Here is a 12796-nt window from a genome sequence, read left to right on the forward strand (position 1 = left end):
ATGGGACGAGCAGACGCTTGTCCCGGTCATCGACCTTCCCATCCCTTTAGCACCCTGGACAATCTCGGAAAACATCACCAGCAATCTCACCAAACCTATCCCCCGTTCTAAAACGGCAACAAGATCTAAACGTAGCCTTCACTTGGAGAAGTCCAAACTTCCCAATGAGATCGACATCTATACCGACGCCAGTGTGGCAACATCGCATATTGGCGTAGCATGGACCTGTCCTGAAAACCCATCCCTTGGAGGTCAACTCTCCCTCAGACACGATGGTGCAACTGCACTGGAAGGCGAACTCCATGCCATCAATGGTGCCCTTAATCATATTATTTTTGCAATACCCGACCACCAGCCAAAATACGGATTCTAACGGACTCGTTCGAAGCAATTCAAGAACTTCGCAAGCCACTCTCCCTCAACCCGCTCGGCAACTCTATAATCTTACACAAAGAACTCCTCAAAAGCCACAACGTTCACATCAGAATTGACTGGATTCCAGGCCACGAGGAGACCGGCCCAAGGAACCAGTCCGCCCATGAGGCGGCACAGGAGTGTTTGAACTTTACGCCTCCACTGGTTCCCCTTTCAGCATCCACACCCACTCCTCCAGCCCTCCTACTTCTCCGACTAAAGAAACGTAAAAGACAACGTTACCAACAGGTTACACACCTTGGGTATCTTGCCAACATTGTCTCCTGCAGCAGATCCGAGGAAGTATTCATCAAAAAGCTCTGTGCAGATGCCGATTACACTCCTCACATTACCCAGAAATGGACAAGATGCCCCAACACGCACCGACGATGCCCCTACTGCAACACTGACGTCAAATCAGATCTCCACCACCTAGTGTGGACGTGCCCACACTTTGCCAAACATCGCCCAGAGAGTTTAACAAACATTAATCCCGACACCCTACCAGAGGGCACGGCAGCACTGCCAGGATGCAACGTCTCAACCCGTTTGTTTATCTGCCGCAGATAATTGGCGTCCTGCTGCTCACGCAAGCAGGAAGCGAAGACCCGGCTCTGCTATCTGGATTCGACGGCGCACCACTTCCCAGCCACCAAGCGCATCATGTGCGCATTGCGCACTTGGAATCTACGCTCGGCGATTTGCCTGGAAACAGGCCTGCTTCGGTGACTTCATGCGCTGACGCAGATCGCCACAACATGAAGACGGCGCTGCTAGCAGACTGGAGTGGTATAAAGACTGGACACCCCTCAACTCAAGCCACAGGGCACGGCAGCACTGCCAGGATGCAACGTCTCAACCCGTTTGTTTATCTGCCGCAGATAATTGGCGTCCTGCTGCTCACGCAAGCAGGAAGCGAAGACCCGGCTCTGCTATCTGGATTCGACGGCGCACCACTTCCCAGCCACCAAGCGCATCATGTGCGCATTGCGCACTTGGAATCTACGCTCGGCGATTTGCCTGGAAACAGGCCTGCTTCGGTGACTTCATGCGCTGACGCAGATCGCCACAACATGAAGACGGCGCTGCTAGCAGACTGGAGTGGTATAAAGACTGGACACCCCTCAACTCAAGCCACAGGGCACGGCAGCACTGCCAGGATGCAACGTCTCAACCCGTTTGTTTATCTGCCGCAGGTGAGCAAGCGTTATGGCAAATGTATTCGTTCAAATTACCTATGCCTAATAGTGCTGCCGTGCCCTAGGCAGATGTGTGCACAATTGTGTGACATGTGTGCCTGTATTAAGGAATTACTGTTGCCCAGTGGTGACATTGAAACAAACCCGGGGCCCGATATGGCCATGATCATGAAACAGCTTCAAGTTATTGCAGATGACATAAAAGAAATAAAAGAAGAACTGTTGAAAGCTATTGAAGCCAAACTAGAACAAGTAACATTACTGGAAAACAAGATCACGTCCTGTCTCTCCCAAGTAACCAATCTTCAAAAAACCGTTCACTACTTGGAGTTAAAAATAGACGACTTAGAAAACAGGTCTAGAAGGTCAAATTTACTTGTGTATGGTGTACCGGAGGAGGCAGACGAAAACCCCGAAACCCTCGAACAAACTATAGGGGAGTAGATACTTAAAAATATACTGAAGATCAAGCCCGTTCCAATAGAAAGAATTCACAGGATAGGAAAACAAGACGCTCAAAAAACTAGACCAGTCATACTAAAACTCCTCGACTTCCGAGACAAAGCAACCATTCTTAGAAACTGCACGAAACTAAAAGGAACCGCTTTCTCTGTTGGAGAGGACTTCTCAAATAGAGTAAGAGACATCAGAAAAAAGCTTTGGCAAGTTGCAAAAATAAGAAAAGAAGCTGGAGACAAAGTATTTCTAGTCTATGACAAGTTAAAAGTGAACGAAGATCTGTACCGATGGGATGAGGAAACAAATGCTATTGCGCTCATAACAGCTGGCCGTCACAGCATTAACCATGAAAAAAACGACGAAGCGAAAGCACCAGGCGAGCCACAACGCCGCAGCCAACGAAAGAAGTAACATTTCTTAACATTAACACCCGCAGCATGCTTCAAAAATTAGTACCGCTTGAATCCTTACTTCTTGGAATTGAACCGGACTTCGTAGCTTTGACAGAAACGTGGCTGACAAATGACATAAAGGATTTTGAGGTAACACCCCCCAACTACGTTATCATTCGTAAAGATAGGCCGACACGTGGGGGAGGCGTGGCCATCCTGATAAAAAAAGACCTTTCCTTTGAAATACTTCCTGAGGTTACCGGAGTCGAGGCAATATTTTGCAAGCTTCTCTTCACTTCTCGCCCAGTATTTGTTGGCTGCGTTTATCGCAGCCCATCTTCAGACAAGGATAGCTTGCAAGCATTGCACACGTATATGCATCGGCATGTTCTCGGAGCCAGGCTAATCTTGCTCGGCGATTTTAATTTACCCGATATAAACTGGCAAACAATGCAACACCACAGCGCATGCTCGGATGTGCTCTTTGATATCATGTTGACATTTAATCTCTCCCAAATTGTAAAACAGCCTACCCGTGTTCAAGGGTGCTGTTCTAATGTACTTGACTTGGTGTTTTTAAGTGATCATTTTCCTGCAGATCAAGCACAGATCGTAATTCTTGAAGGCGTATCGGACCACGAAGTTATTCAAGGCTCTGTTTCTATATTTGACATCCCAATACCGTTCAACTCCTTTACTACATATCTTGACTTTAACCATGCCGATGACACCAGCATACTTGATCATCTTTTCCATGAACTTGATTCGTTCGAACTACTTGCGAATGATTCAGACACAAATATAGAAACCCTATGGGCAAGGTTCAAAGCGGTCGTAACACACTGCGTTCTTAACTATGTGCCGTCTAAAACAAAGAAAACAAGAAAACATAATCCCTGGATAACGCGTGAAATTATTCATTCCAAGCGTAAAGTAAAACGCCTCAGAAAAACTTTGAAGGCAAAACCTACGCCACAAATTCGGAACAAGTTGAGTCAAGCTATTAGTAACATGAAATCCCAAATAAAAGTGTCCAAAGCAAACTATTTTACGAGTACGCTACCAAACTTTTTGAAAACGTCTCCCCAGAAGTTCTGGAACTACCTCAATCCTAAAAACCGTAACAGGCCCGTGGCCCCGGAAGAAAGCAAAGATAAAGCAAACTTGCTAAATAACTATTTTCAATCTGTTTTCACGATTGATGACGGAAATGAGCCTGATGTTGACATTTGCAACCACCGAAATATTGAACCACTTGTTGTGACAGAGTCCGGAGTGCTTAATTTGTTGTTAAAATTAGATACTAAAAAGGGTGCCGGTCCGGACAACTTGCCGAACGAATTTCTTAGGAGATATGCTGAATGGGTAGCCAAATACTTGTGTATACTTTTTAATAAGTCCCTATCAACCAGTTCCCTCCCCCAAGAATGGAAAATCGCAAAGGTAGCCCCTGTTCATAAATCTGGTAGCGAAGCTGACCCATCAAACTTCAGACCCATCTCACTAACCAGCACAACCTGCAAACTACTGGAACACATAATTCTTAAACATCTAACATTGTACCTTGACCAGAATCGCATCTTATCGCCATTACAACACGGTTTTCGCAAAGGACTTTCCACAGTTACCCAACTGGTTGAACTAATTCACGATATCTCCCTCAATGTAGACTGCAGAAAACAAACCGATTTAATTCTATGGGATTTCTCAAAGGCTTTTGATCGGGTGCCACACAAAAAACTTGTAAGAAAATTAGAAGCAACAATAGGCACAGGTCCACTTACTGACTGGATAGACAATTATCTGAGTAACCGAACGCAATACGTGCAAGTCAATCGCGAAAGTTCTACCATAGCCAATGTAACGTCAGGTGTACCACAGGGCAGTGTTTTGGCACCCATTTTATTCCTGATCTTCATTAATGATTTACCTGCTGGCATTGGTGTTAATGTGAGGCTTTTCGCCGATGACTGTATACTTTACCAAGAAATTAACGCCCCAGAAGATCATGTAAAATTGAACAATGCCTTGCAGTACATATCTAGCTGGTGTGCTCTCTGGCAAATGACCCTGAATGTTAAAAAATCCGCTCTCTTGAGGATAACCAGAAAAAAGCATGTATCTGAATTCGTTTACGTTATAAATAACTCTCCACTTCCGGTAGTGACTGAACACAAATATCTAGGTTTAACTTTAACACAAGATTTTAGATGGGATACCCACATTAGCCATGTCACATCAGCTGCATTAAAACGACTGTTTTTCCTTCGTAGAAGTCTCGGTTCTGCACCACATGAAACGAGACTTCTCGCCTACAAAGCATTCGTCAGACCCGTCTTAGAATATGCAAACGTCGCGTGGTTTCCCTATACAAACAATCTCATAAATGCCCTAGAACGAATACAACGAAAAGCGATAAGATTTGTTTATAACAAGTACAGAATGACAGACTCACCCACAGAACTTTTAAAAAAAGCAGGTCTCTTAACAATAAAAAACCGCGCTAAACTGGCCCGTCAGAAATTCCTGTATCAATTAGTTCACGAACAGCTAAACATAGACAGTTCAAAGTACATGTCATACGCAGAAACAAGGCCAACACGACAAAAGCATTCACAGACACTAAATGAATATCAGTGCCGTACTGACTGTCTCAAATATTCTTTTTTTCCACTAGCAATTAGTGAGTGGAATAATTTGCCAATCAGTATAACAAACAGTCAATCATTGGAAACTTTTTCATCCCTGCTTGAATGTTACTTATTGTCTTTGGAATGTCAAAACTGAGATTTTTTTTTTTCCTGTACACTGTTTGAAGTGCTCACTATTCTTTCTTCAATACTAGTTGGTATTGATGTCCTATGGTATTGATTTAGTTATGATGTACTGATATAGTCAAAATGTATTGCTGTCGGTTTTGTTTCACTCGTATTGCAATATTTCAGTGAGTACCCTTTGTATAAATCTCGCACTTCCACAATGTATGTGCCCTTCCTGCAATAATCCCTATTGGGATTGGCAGTATGTGTAAATAAATAAATAAATAAAATAAATATGAAGCACATACTGGATTAGACGCGTCTTTATTACGAACAATTGCGCCTTTTGCTGTTAAGAGTGGTCTGGCGCGAGTAGTCTAACTGAGGCCGACCCCGGTGAAGATTTTCAGGCCCCCATAACACAAATCCCCTCTTTGAATATGCACCTTGATTAGTAATCCCCTTCCTTCCATCCCTCTCCCCACTCTGCGGCAAACACCCTCCTTGCTCCAATAAAAAGACTCAATCAATCAACCTGCACTAGAAACCTACAGAGCATAATTCTTTAACTAACGTGGGTACTTTCGGTTACGTATTTACATGTTGCCTGAAGTATGCTTAAGGGTTCCACTGCGCTAAATATTGTGGACATGCGTGAGCGCTGCCACCAATTTTAGTAGTTTGGAACCTCCCTGTCTATGTAGACTTTGCGGTAAAGCGTTCGTTTAACTTTTGTTTTTGCGGCTGAATAGAATGATAGAGAAACAATTTTTTCGTATTTTCGTTGCTTACAAAAGACACTCGTCGTTAAAAGCCCATCTTTGCGAACATTGAACGCCATAGCGTAAAAATGGGAGTCGAGCAAAAACTTTCCTTAAACTTTAAACGATTCCGTCATCGTAATCATAACCGATTGTATGGAGCTCTTAATCTCCCCCTTCCCCCGAGTCACTTTGGAAACCTCTCTAAAGGCTTTTAAAGTGCAATCCAAGCATTATGCCATATATCGCCTGCTACCTATATATCCAAAAATGTATAAAGAAATGTTACCGCCATTACCAAAAACAAGGAATCTTGAGCGGCTAAATGTTTCATCGGGTTAGCCATTCTGGCGCTTGGACTGGGCTATACCTCCAGCCACTAGTGCACCTCTGCTTTCCAAATATTCGAGGGCGCTCAACACCCAATTGTGTGGCTTGCATGTATACTGTAGCCGAAAACCGCAAAGCAGTGTCTAATGACGCGTCGGCGAAGCTTCTGGCGATCAACCACCTAAAGAGTACTTGCAGGTGAACTTTGTCGTAGCGAACAGAAATGCTCACCCAGTGCTTAGCGAGTACACTTCGGGCACAGAACGTTTTATCTGAGTCCTTCAATGCTTTTCGAAAAACTTTGGTTTTATACTTACGAGCAATGGCGGAACGTCGGGCATTTGGTATATCCTTAAGGCGGGGTTCTTGCACGGCTGGAATAAGACATTGTCGGAAGTATTTTCTTCTGGCGTGTGGCTTCGAGCTGTCATTGTGAATGATATGGCCATCTGTACGTCGGTGTTGTTGCGAAGAGATTGCACGATCCTGGCAACTTCGTCCTAGGCAGGAAAGAAGGATAATCATTGTCATGTGTAACGTGTACAGGTGGAGTAGTCAGATGTCTGCGGCATGTTTCGCTTAGAGGGTTTAGCTATTGCGAACTTGCTGCTGATTAGGTAACATTCTGCCAACCAGAATGTGTGGTCTTTCCCACGTGGATGACTTGCAGCTTCTAAAGAGGGCGTGCCGGTAAGGATGATGAGCTTGTTTAGTGGCTTTTCCTTTGTAACTGGGTGGCTATGCACATCTACCTTATTCGTATCGCCAATTAAAATCAGCTCGCCTTCAAAAAAAGTTGCTCTCGTGGCATTTTAGTGCTAGTCTCAGCTTGTGAGAATGTTTTCCTGGATTCTTTGTTTTGCAAACTCGGTAGAAACTCGGGGACTTGGTTCGCCACCTAGTGGGCATTACGAGGTTACTCTTGCTGGCACACGGCCGGGCTGGAGGAGCGGCGGGCGCGCACTTTAAGTGCGCGCTCGCCGCTCCTCCAGTCCGGCCGTGGCTGGCAGCGTACAGTGCTCGTCGGCAGGTAGCGACGTCATCTCCTGCCCACTTCAGTTTACTCGGGGACGTCTGTTCGCATTGTATGTTGAGCAGTTAAACATGGTCATCTACGATTGGAGTATGATTGCGGCCCCACTTCACACCGTCTCCACTACTGCCGCCTCTTTCCGCCTAGGTCTAGTAGACTGCTTCCCACGTGCGGCGTAACTTTGTCCTTGCCGTTGCGCTGTGCCGTGCGTTCCTGGGCGGCCACCTGTTTGGCGCACAACTTTTTGCGCTGTGACTGGCGGAGAGGTGATTGAAAAATTAAAGCAGTTCCAATCGAAGTGAAAGCTGCCAAGTGTGGAGCAGTGATTCACCCAAGGGGCTGTATCGCCCTCTCCCGACTAGTTTTAGCATCAGCCTGCCATTGATACCGAAAGTGGTCAAGCGAGGACTTCGCAGCCCCTGAAAAGGCTGCGGATGTACCCAACACTGGACTGAATGTTCATTATGTTGGGGCCACTAATGGTTTCTTTTGCGGCTTCTTTGTTATTTTTAATTATTGCGTACTTCTGTGAGTCCTAGCAACGGCATTCTCCGTGGCAACGCCACAGTGCCATCTCAACAGTTCGTACACGAGAAACGTGTGCCCGTGGGGCGCAATGGGATAGACATTGGCTTCGTAACAGGAGGGATCCAGCTTCAATCCCGAACAGGAGGAGCAGTGAGGTTTTCGAAGCCTTTCTTTCGGTACGTAACGCCGTGTGATTGTAGTGGCCAGATACCATGACACCGGTCAAGCTACGACGACACGGCGGGTACCTAAAGCACTCCTCTCAGAATAAAACCTCGCTGTCTCTACCAAACAATCGTGTGCCTTCTTAGTCTGTTCCGTAGGGGTTGTGTCATTCTCCTGATAATGCAACATAGCAAATACACATTATAGCTAAAGCCTTATACAGTCGAACCTCGTTATATCGAACACGGGTATATCGAATTATTGCTTATATCGAACCATTGTCAGTTTTTTAAAAGAATTACATGCATTTTTAATTTTCTGTATCGAACTCGGTCGGTTAAGAAATGGATATATCGAACTCAGCGCCGGCCGAAAGCGCGCGCTCCGGAGACAGGCGGCAGGCTTTCCCGCAACGCAGGGGAGAATATCGGTGGCGCAGCAGGCGTTTGCGACTCAAACGCATGCCTGAGACGCTGGTAGCGCCATTCAGGCTAGGCGGCATACGCAGTTGGCTGACTCAGGCTCAGCTGGTTCACCGGTTGGTTCAGTCGTTGTTCATCAGCTTCAGTCATCGTCTTGCCTTGTTTCAGTCTATAAGCTCAAGCCTCAACGCCTTAACGAACTCTTCAGCGTCGTGCGTGGTTTAAACTAGTGGACACTGTTCGCGCAGTTACGTGACTGTGTTTGCAAGGCGCTGTGTCAGCCGCGTGCGGCGTAGTGATGGTCAACTCGAAGAAACAGTCAACGCTGCTGCAGTTTTTTTTCCCTTGGGAATAAATAGTTCACTTTAACGCTTCATGTGAGTAGTCATTCTTGTCGTTGCCTTTTTAGTGATTGAATCGCGCTGCATTTTGACGCGTTTTTTATCCAATTTTATATATCGAATTTCGGTTATATCGAACTATTTCGCGGTTCGCGCACTGTTCGATATAACGAGGTTTGACTGTATATCAAATCCGACCAAACCCTCAGCTACACGGTACTTCCGTTTTCCCGGGGTGCAAGGGCTCGAGGTTGTTTTCAAGTGTAGCTTGTGTTGGCTGACTCGTGTCACCGTCTGTGTTGCTGTTGGGGCTGAGAGGCAAAACTTCCTCCCGAAACCCTCGTCCTTCCTCCTTACGAGCAGTTGCCGGCCGAAAATTTCCTCTTCCCACAGCTGGTGGCCCCAAAACTCCCATCTCCCGTAAGCGGCGCGCCGGCTAAAGTACGGTAATACTTCGACCAATCACAGGAGTTGCCTCTCTCTGGAAAAAGGAAAGGCAGGTTAACTCTTCGTGCGCCTAGATTCTCGGCTGTTCAAGGGCACTGTGTCATGGGTGGTCCGCTCTTGGTCCATCTCTGCCCAGGAGCACGCTGATCTGAACGACAGCGGGACCGACCCGCGTACGTGCGCGTGTTCGGGGAGCTACTTCTGAGTGTCAGCAATTGGAATGCTATGCGTGCCGCTGAAGGGTTCGACAAGGAAGGGCTTGGAATTTGGTTTATAGGAATTTCGCACGGAACTGGTGTACGCTTTCGCAGGGTTCGCCAAGATTCGCGTTCACCCTGGTTCCCGGCAGCGGAGGGGTTGTTCAACTCACGCCTGACCCAATATAATTAAAATTCGGTTGAAGTAACCTCCAATGGTTCCTCATAATTGAAAACGCAAGTGGCGAACGATGGGTAGGTGCTGGTCATAACTCAGACCGGTCTGCTTTTTCTTTTTCCTTTTTTTTTGACGCTAACATTTTCGCGATATATCCCTTGCATAAAGTCTGCACTTATTTGCTACGTGCTTCATGCCGGTGCTTGCTTTAACAGGGTTTGAAAGCGAACGCCTCAGATTATCAATATTTCGAGGAACATGGAAGGTAATGTGAGGTACAGAAAATTGGGGGGGTACACTAAACGTGAGGCCAATTCGTGGAGCACGCGCGCAGAAACGCGACACGCCAACACCGGAGATGGGTCGGAGGAGGGTTTTGAGAAGACGGAGTGTGCGCCGGGAAAGGGAAACAGCAACGTAGGAGGAGGGTAGGCCACTATCCCACAGGCGATACGTGCCATACGCAACAACGAGTTCCGGAGGGTGCTGTGCAGGGGCCTGGTGCAGTGGGAATGGGCCCCGCCACAAAGTTGTTCAGGAAGTCAGATCAGGTCAACTAGCTTTCTGCTTCAGATTCGTAGAAGGTTCTAGGCATCCTTGGTTATTTTTGTGTGCACCTTTGTGCTCTAGTCTTTTGGTACAATACATTTGATTTTTTGCGTATTTCTCCTCCCTTATGACCTTACGGAAGAACATAAATGTTTGTACTGAACAAAAACCACCCGCTGTTACACATGTTTCCCAAGCATGTTCCTTACCACGTCCTACTCTAACAGCTCCAAATGCACCCATCCCTTAAGGCAGAGGGACCAGGTAAGCACCCATCAGGCACCTAGACCGGCATAGATACTAGACATTTTTGAAAAGTCTGTTGTCTGTTGCGATACGGGGCGCAAAACGCACGCCCCGTGGTACCACACGGGTGGGGAAAATTATCTCGCGACGCACATGAAGGAAAGATCCCAGATATCCAACGCATTTTCTGCGCCACTAAGCGAGTCAGCGGTTGTGGTCTACCACCATGCCATGTTAATAAGGGTTATTGTGCATTCTCCCCGATGTGGTGCGCGTTTCGCAGCGACTTTGAAAGCAGAAATTATCCTACAATTGACATTCCGTATTTGAAGTCGTCGCGAGAAGTGTTGTCGGGAAAGTTGAGCATCGACGCTGGTAAGATCCGGCAGTCCGGTCGGAAGTGCTCCGGGAAAGAGACGTGCGTCAGGAAGATCAACAGGGACAGCTTGAAGCGATCCCTGCAGTACAGAAAGCACGACGTGCAAATGTCATTGTAGGTAGCTGTGCGCTGCCGCTTTGAGATGTGCCCTGCTTTTCTTTCGCTTTCCTGCAGTATACAGGCATTTCCATATGGCGCTGTACGTCCGCCGTACCAGACGTCACCCTTCTTATGCTTCTTGGGCTAGCTGAAGGCCATGCAGCGCTACTAGCAACCACTGCCGGTCCCCTTACCCTCAGAACCGCGAAGAACCTCCTCTACAGTAACCTTGCTTTACTCCAACTTTTCGCTGCCAACGAAAATCCCTGGAAAACCGGATTTGCCGTCTTTTCTCACACTCTACATACCTCTCGCCAACACTTACACATACAAGCTAAATTACATTGTCTACACAAGTGTTGACAATTCCTTTATTAAACTGCTAAAATCTGGAACACTTCAGGCGACCCTGAAAAGAAAATTCAAGTTTATTTATAGCGATAGATGGGCTCACCGGGAACACGAATATACCATCGTTACGCCTTTACGCGTTTCTTTTCTAACATAGGGTAGAAAACAGTGACAACGCGAAGACGGGTGCCGCCGCATATGGCTATACCGCGCAACCTTAAACACGAAGTGGTAAAATTGATTACGGTTTCCACAACGAACTGGTTAAACTTTTCAGGCATATTTTGCAATATGCATTCGGAAGTTTATAAAAACTTAACGGGAAATTTATGTATGTTCATGTTGAAACATACAAGAAAAAAATGAAGGTAGAAGCAATGTGAAGGGAACCCAGTTGATGAACCATGCGGAAATCCCGAACTCCAACAAGCTCGTTGTGCTTACGGTACACTACGCCGTGCAATGCTCGACCAGATAATTCCCTGACCTCTATACAGTACTATGCGCATAGCCAGCTTCATCATGGCCCCCTGCGTGCTTTCGCTGCGTTATAAAAACACAGGAACAATTATTTGGCCAAAGTCAGTGGTAACAAGTGTACGAAAATGATCTCGCGTACGAGCGTCTTCTCAGGCTGCCGCTGAATGGCGGTACTCGTCAACGCTGGCGGCTGTGCTGCTATGAGAGGGGTAGTGCGGCAGCCACGCGCGAGCCGTTCGTTCAGCGTCAACATTCAGGCGGCGTAAAAACGGCAATATGATCTTCTTCAAAAGAGCGTCAATACTAATCTCGGGTCCCACGAAGAAACACTTTGCTCAGTGTTTAGTAGCAGCAAAGGACGTGGGTGTTCGAGAAAGCACGAGACCTCAATATACGTGCTGGCGTTGTATGCGGTTGCTTTTATATAACTATACATTACCGCTGCCTCACTTGTTTCCAGTTCACCGTGACGGAAACAGTTGATGCTTTAGCTGGTGTTGGCGTCATAAAATCTGTGCGAGGGGAATGAGGAAGGAAGGTGCGCTGTTTGATTAGCGATTTTTCGCCAATTACGGCACCTTTCTTTAAAAAATCAATGCTAAAATACCTATGTGAAGGTCAGATTTTCATTTGAAACCTCGGTGCTGGTGGCCTTTAGTGTCCCGTTATTCTTTCCGAAGCACATGCGTGCCAGACTGTACTCACGTAAAAATATCCAATTATCCAAAAACACATATACTTACAGAGCAAGCGTGATGGCGCTTAAATTGTAGCCGTGGTGTATGGCCAAGCCGACGACAGTTTTAACGTGCCTGTCGACGAAGTAGTTAGAAGTGACATTGTAGGCAGCCTGGAACAAAGAATCAACATTGCCAGAGTGAACCTTTACGGTGGCGAAAGCCATTACATGAATCCTTGGTAATGTCACTCTAGGCGTTACATGTATGTCTTGCGTCACCATAAAATGAAGAGGAAAAAATACTATCACGCGGTATACGACTTGTGCATGAACTCTCCACAGAATATTTGGGTGCTGCCGTCGTGGGCATTGGTAAAAAATCTCCACA

General features: G+C 46.5%; 1 pseudogene; it reads left to right on the forward strand.

The window, feature by feature from the left end:
- Positions 1 to 935: 935 nt before the first annotated feature.
- Positions 936 to 3173, forward strand: LOC144139356 (uncharacterized; annotated as a pseudogene).
- Positions 3174 to 12796: the final 9623 nt, after the last annotated feature.

The sequence above is a fragment of the Haemaphysalis longicornis genome, unplaced genomic scaffold (genome assembly GCF_048455015.1).
Source record: "Haemaphysalis longicornis isolate Haplotype H1 unplaced genomic scaffold, Haemaphysalis longicornis Haplotype H1 scaffold_5, whole genome shotgun sequence".
NCBI lineage: Eukaryota > Metazoa > Arthropoda > Arachnida > Ixodida > Ixodidae > Haemaphysalis > Haemaphysalis longicornis.